Genomic DNA, 6,746 nt, shown 5'->3' with positions numbered 1-6,746 from the left:
GTCATGATCCCAGGGTTGTAGGATGGACCTCTACATCTAACCCTGTGTCAAGCCCCACAAGGGGCTCCACGTTGAGTGTGGAACCTGCTTAAGATTTTCTCTCTCTCTCTCTAAAAATACATAAAAAATGGCAACATAAGAAATAACAACAAGGGAATGAAAGAGATCTGAGGTTTTTTATTGGACCGTGTATGGAGAAAAAAGGGAAAGGAAAGGAGGCAGGATCGAGAGGAGCAGTGAAGGGAGGAAAGAGAAGCAGATATAACAAACAGCAAAAATTAGTGTAGGTTAAAATTCTTATATTGGTTATAGAATTTTCTTTCCTGACATTAAAACATAAAATAAAAAATAAAATCTAAATACACATGTATCTGTTAGTGCAGTAAAATACTGACACTCTCCTTGGAGAGATTACTGTCGTGTTTTCAGAGTTAGATTACTTGGAGAGAATTACTCAACAAGGCATTTCCCAAAAGGGGACAAAGGTGAGTGGGACAAGGCAGAAGCATTTGTTCTGAGAAAGATGATGGTTATCAGTGTGCAGATTATTTAGAGTTTCATAGAAACGTCAGTCACATAGAGACCAATAAGGAGATGGAAATGAGTAAATGAGTGACATAGGGCTGAACAAAAATGAATGAAGTCTACTTTCTATTCCCCATGACAGAAACTTGCCAAGATGTGAGAATAATTTTTTTTAATTTTTATTTATTTATTTATTTATTTATTTATTTATTTATTTTAGGAATGCAGACAGCCCATTTTTTTTCCTTAACGAGAGTTTGTCAGTCAGGCTGAATAACAGTTTTAATTAGCCATCCCCCACTCCCCACCCCCCACCCCCCACCCCCCACACACAAATACAAATAATGTGGACTATACAGTGGCCTTTAGGTATTCACGAATGAGAGACTTCTGGGTTTTCTGTTATGTGCATATTTAGTAGAATTGTGCTAGTCCAAAATAAATGGTAAGTGCAAAAATGCCTTTGCTGATTTAGGTGAGGAAAAATGCAAATGATATGAATAAGAACAAATAACTTAAAAATGTTAATCAATTAGACTTTTTAAAAAACTTAAATATTTAGTTTTATAAATGGCATAAACCTGATGATTGATATATAGTTATTGGTTTCGTTGTATTTGTGAAAAGAGTCTGGTTATTTCATTCTATCATTTGCGACCTGGAAAACAGTAGAGACAAATAATGAGAAAATGGAAAGAAACTTAGTGTCTTGTTGAAACAAAAGCCAAGTTCAATTTTCTGCTGACAATACAACCCTTTTATGTCACAGGTGAACAGCCCTGTACTTGGGCAGCTTTATTATTTAATGGATTTGGGGAAGGAAAGGGGACTTGTGTGGCTTTGTTATGAGATAAGCAAATAAGAGGCAATGATGAGAAAGAGAGATTTGATTATATGGGTCATAAAAGTGTTCATTACCACCCTCCCACATTTGTATAAATGTGTCTCACTTTCCAGAGGGACTGCCTAAATACAAGAGTGGCTCTTCAGGAACAAGGAGGGTTTTATTACTCAGGCAGAAGCCCCATAAAGGCCGCCATGAGATTTGCTTGGGTCTATTAGGAAGGGGCCCTCATCACAGAAGGTCTGCAAAACCCCGTATAAGGTGCCCGAGGGAGCTTGAGGAGACAACTTACTCCTTATAATATCTCTGAAAAGGAGATTTTCAGAATCCTGGAAGAGGAAACGTATACTGTTTAAATAGCTTTTAATTAACTGCAAGTATCCGTGAGTTCTTTCTGAGTGGGGTAAGAAGGGGCTGTGTGAGCCGCAGAGGGATTTGGGCTACATGACAACTTCCTGGGGCGATCGCTTTGCTCTGCTATTGGAATTATTTTCCAAAGTAAAGGATCGTTTTTTAAATCTCCATGGGGGAGTGGGTCTTTCCTCACTCACCAAGAAATAGCATTAGTTAGAGTTACAGGAGCTTATTTATAGTGTTTATGTGCAGCCATGTATGTTAAATATATATATATATATATACATTAGTTGCTCTGTGAGCTGTGACTTGACAAAGCTCCAGGGGTCTTAGCTTTACATTTGCAGCAGTATTTTGAGCAGAGGAAAGAAACAAAGTAAGGCCAGTTATCTTGTTCTATTACATATTATTCTATAGCCCCTAAACCTGATTAACTTGCTATCAACTGTATTGAAAGAAAGGACTGCTTCAAAAAGAGAAATCTTGTAGGCATCGACTGATGGGATAAAGAAGTCGTACAAAAACTAGTAGCCATGATTGTGTTGTCTCTAGTAGAGAAAACTGTGGCTTTGGATAACATCAATATACAATTTTTCTTTCATTTTGGTTTCAGTCAGACCCTACCCCATCAACCCAAAAGCGAAGAGCTTTCACAGCGAGCTTTGGTACCATATTGACCTCTGGCTGTTCCTACTGGGGCACATGTGTTGTGCATTCACAAAGCTACCAACCAGTTTTGCTTAGGAGATTGAACTTTGCTTGTGATGAAAACCCTCGAAAGCATGTTGAAAACAAAAAGGATTTTTTTTCTTACTTTCTGAGGAAAATAAGCAGATCATCTGAAGCCTTCATCTGTGATCCCATGACGCCATTCTGATGGAGCAGGACCCAGCTACGATCATGGCCTAGGGTTAAAGTCACACGTTACCAATGTAAGAGGAAAATCGAAATCCTTTATTTATGAATTGTCCCTTCTCATATGAGCCACATTTAAGATAGTGTGGACTTTTAATTTATAAATGTATCATGTTTGCCTTACTCTTGATTTTAAAATTTTCTATAAGTTATGAAAATCCATAGTGTGCTCCTCTTTGATAATCAAAGTGTTTTGAAATTCTGGAATTAGGTGCAGACAAAATTTTTGCCAGCATTGGAAGCGTTGAAATTTCTACAAAATGAAATTAAAACATGTGCTCTTACAGAGTTTTTTAAGGAAAGAAATACACGTTCTGACTTTCATATCATACTGCCACCTGCAATAAATTAGTCTTTAGGTAGTAAAGTAAGAAAAATATTTTGCTTCAAATAGAAAAATAATAAAGAGTTTACCTAGCATGTTAGAAATTAAAGGCTACAATCATAAGAAATAAATTGCTTTGACTTTAAGATTTCAAAACTAAATATGTGCTGTGGTCAACTTTGACATTTTTGGAGATGCTAAAAACAGGAGCAGGTTTACTGGGTGTTCACTGTAGGCATCGGTGTTAATTTGAGTCGTTTTAGAAGCAGATGTTAAATGTGTAAGGTTTTTACTAGGGAAATAACTGCAAAAGAAAATAAGGAAAGACTCTGGGAAGTTGGGAGATCAAACCCCAAGTCTGATATGCAAGTGAAGCAAGCCTGAATCCAAGTAAAGAAGAGAAGAGAAGCAACTCAGGAAGAGACATCCTAGCCTGTCATGCAGGCTAATGTGCATTTGGTATATATGCCAAAAAGTTTTGAGCTGAGGTCAGCTGACAATGGAATCCCATGTTTCTCAGGGAAGGGTCTGCCTTAGTTTCCCTGCCACATTCAGTTATCAACAAGGAGCAACCAATGGGAAAAATGTCTTGGCACACATTGCAGGGATGAATTTCCAAGCAAAGCCGCTAAGGTCCTATGTTGATTAGGTTTCCTGTAGCCAAGGGTTTGAGAAGCTCATTCTCATCGGCTGTCAGGAAACTATTCTAGGTGTGTGTGGAAAACCAAGAGTCAAAAACAGAATGTGTTGCCTTTCTACGGAAACCTACAATCAACTTTGAAATCTGCTTTGATGTTTCCCATATCAAAAATATAAATAAATCAAAATCTTTTTTGAGATGTCGTTCTGAGCAATTACCTGCCTATTGCTCTCCTCTCCTTCCAAAGTGTATCCCTGTAGGACTGCTGACAATATTGGCTCTATCTTTGGCCCTCCATTTTGTTCATGTTCGCTTGATGACCCCCACTGGGGCTATGTGTTCTGAACCTCTTGGAAATTAATACACATACTTTAGAAATGCCCATTAAGGCTAGGTATGTTTTGGCCTCCCATGAATCTGTTAGCAAGAGCATAGTCTTTCCCCTTCCTGATGCACAAGTGGTGCCATGAGATCAAATTAAAGGATAGCTGTCAATTAAGTGCATGCCAAACCCTTTGAGGTGCATGTGAAAAACATTGATCTCATTAAATTGCCGTTTTGTGTGTCCTCTTGCTCTATGAAATCTGTGGACCGAAGTCCAGACTCTGCAGAGAATAACTTCGCAGCTGTTGTGCCTCCTTCTCTGCCTGATCCCCCCTGTCAGTACATTACCCTGAATAAAACACTGTGCAAATTGTATGGAGTCACTCCCTTTATTTTCTGGTGTCAAAATGCCTTTTCAGTTGGGGGAATACTCTACCGTCCACTGCCCCACTTTCTAGCAACCCCACATTCCAATGTTTATGCCAAGAAATACATCTTCCCCTCTTCGCTATCAGTGAAAACAGAATATTCCCTAAATCTTGGCATGGTTTTTGGCCCAGTAAGAAAAAGACAGATGGAGTAGACATTTTCAGACTCCCTCTTCTTCTACTGGTCTACATTCTTTTAAAGGAAGTGGTATGTTGGATTGCATATAGCTCGGCTGCTTTAATTGAATAGCAAAGAGTTCTGACCTCTGTAAGTGGGAAAAAGGAAGGGGTTAGCATGAGGATCTCACTCTCTATATGATCTCACTGCTTTACATGTGTGAAATTTCTGTAAATCAAATGTTTGTAAGTTGCAAACACAAGAAGCCTTACGTCACCGTGTGCTTTTTGTCTACACTTTCATTCTCCCTCTATTGATTCACGCTTTCTACAGTACAGATTATGCTACATAGAACATTGTGTTTCCGTGGGTGGGGAGGGGTTGGGAATGAGTATTGGAGAACACTGCAGAATTGTGTGTCTTCACATTACTGAATATCCAGCAGATCAGTGAGAAAGCAGTGGACAGAGACTGGGAAAAGTCAGAGTAGGGAAGGAATGACACAAAGGAAAAAAAAGTATCCATTTTCAAGGAAGAGTCCCGAAATAGACATTGAAACATTTGAATTCTAATCTATCTTGAATATTTATTAGCTGTGTGGTGGTAAACAACAACAACAACAACAAAAATCTAGCTAATGCTTGCGTTAAATAAATCAGAAAAATAATTGTAACAAGTACTTGTAAAATCTTTGAAAACCGTAAGCCCTATACAGACTAAACAAATGTATTATACATTATCGCATGGCAATAAATATTTACACATATTTCTATTGTTCACAAATTTATATTCCCATGATCTGTACAACTTAATTATTTGGTCACTGATATAAATGCTTTCATCTGAGTAAACTCATTCCCCATACGTATTACAGAAGCACAGCTCTAACATAAATGATCAGTTCATGTAACAAACAGATTTGTTTCAGGTAGACTTAGAATCAAGGTGAAAATAATGCTGCCATGACTCTGCTTCCTTTTCTCCAGTCAGCGTATCTACACTTCTCTTTTCGTATATACTTTTTTCATTTTTCCGGCAGAAAGACAATTGCCTAACCAAGAAGGATAACTCCTGGAAATCATACCCTATTTATTTGTTATTTTATATATAAAATAATACTTACGGCTAATGATCCAAAAGGAAAATAGTACTCCCCATCGTTCTCAGAAAGAACCTTCGCAGGATAATTCTCACTGGTCGACCTGAGTCTTAGTGCTTGTTTTTGAATCATCCTTCCAATAGGGATGCCCTGTCATAATTGGCCTGGTTTAAATGCTCAACTTTGTTGCCATGTGGAACATAATATAAAAAATGGCCTTTCTGCAGGGCCACAATTGAGAGAAATTTCAAAGAACCAGTGAAAAAGACTTGAGGCGTCTGTAGCTTAATTTGAATTGCTGGCATAAGGAAATAAATACCAATCTATTATATTTATAGTGTTGGAATTAGAAGAAGAAAATTGGAGACTGGTTTTGTTAGACAAAATTCTGACAGCTAGAAACCTGTGCACACACTGGGGCTCTGGGAGAAAAGCGAATGGAAAGGAACTGGAAAAGACTTCAGGCATAGGAGGACACTAATGTGCCTTACATTGAAATCGTGACTTTACCTTCAGTATCACTTCATATCTAATGTTTCCCTGAAAATGTGATTATGAATTAGGGATTCTATAACATCCAATCTGCCTTACCCAGTTTGGGCAGTTCTACTCCTCCAGGTCAAGTGGTCTATTCCTTTTTTCTTTTAAGTTTATTGATTTATTGGGGCGCCTGGGTGGCGCAGTCGGTTAAGCGTCTGACTTCAGCTCAGGTCAGGATCTCGCGGTCTGTGAGTTCGAGCCCCGCATCGGGCTCTGTGCTGACAGCTCAGAGCCTGGAGCCTGTTTCGGATTCTGTGTCTCCCTCTCTCTCTGCCCCTCCCCCATTCATGCTCTGTCTCTCTCTGTCTCAAAAATAAATAAACGTTAAAAAAAAAAAGTTTATTGATTTATTTATTTTATCCTGGGGTGGGGAGGGGCAGAGAGAGAGAGAGAGAGAGAGAGAGAATCCCAAGCAGGCTCTACGCTGTCAGTACAGAACCCGAGGCAGAGCTTGATTTCACGAATCATGAGATCATGGCTTGAACCAAAATCAAGTGTTGGATGCTTCACGACTGAGCCACCCAGTCGCCCATCAGGTGATATATTTCTTATCAAATTCTACTCCTATGTGGGACGATCTAAACAGGAACAGAAAAATCAAGAAGAAACTCCATGTCCTATCTCTCCTACTGTT

The 6,746-nt window shown here is 38.7% G+C and overlaps 1 long non-coding RNA gene across 1 annotated transcript; it reads right to left on the bottom strand.

Annotated features, from left to right (window-relative positions):
- Positions 1-2,537: 2,537 nt before the first annotated feature.
- On the bottom strand, positions 2,538-6,333 carry LOC132682788 (uncharacterized). The gene is made up of 2 exons (XR_009611863.3): positions 6,164-6,333; positions 2,538-2,628 (listed from the first exon to the last, which is right to left on the bottom strand). It is a non-coding gene; the product is annotated as an uncharacterized LOC132682788 (long non-coding RNA).
- Between the last annotated feature and the right edge of the window lie 413 nt (positions 6,334-6,746).

The sequence above is a fragment of the Panthera onca genome, chromosome C2 (genome assembly GCF_046562875.1).
Source record: "Panthera onca isolate mPanOnc1 chromosome C2, mPanOnc1 haplotype 2, whole genome shotgun sequence".
Classification (NCBI taxonomy): domain Eukaryota; kingdom Metazoa; phylum Chordata; class Mammalia; order Carnivora; family Felidae; genus Panthera; species Panthera onca.
This window is presented reverse-complemented; position numbering and strand designations above follow the sequence as displayed.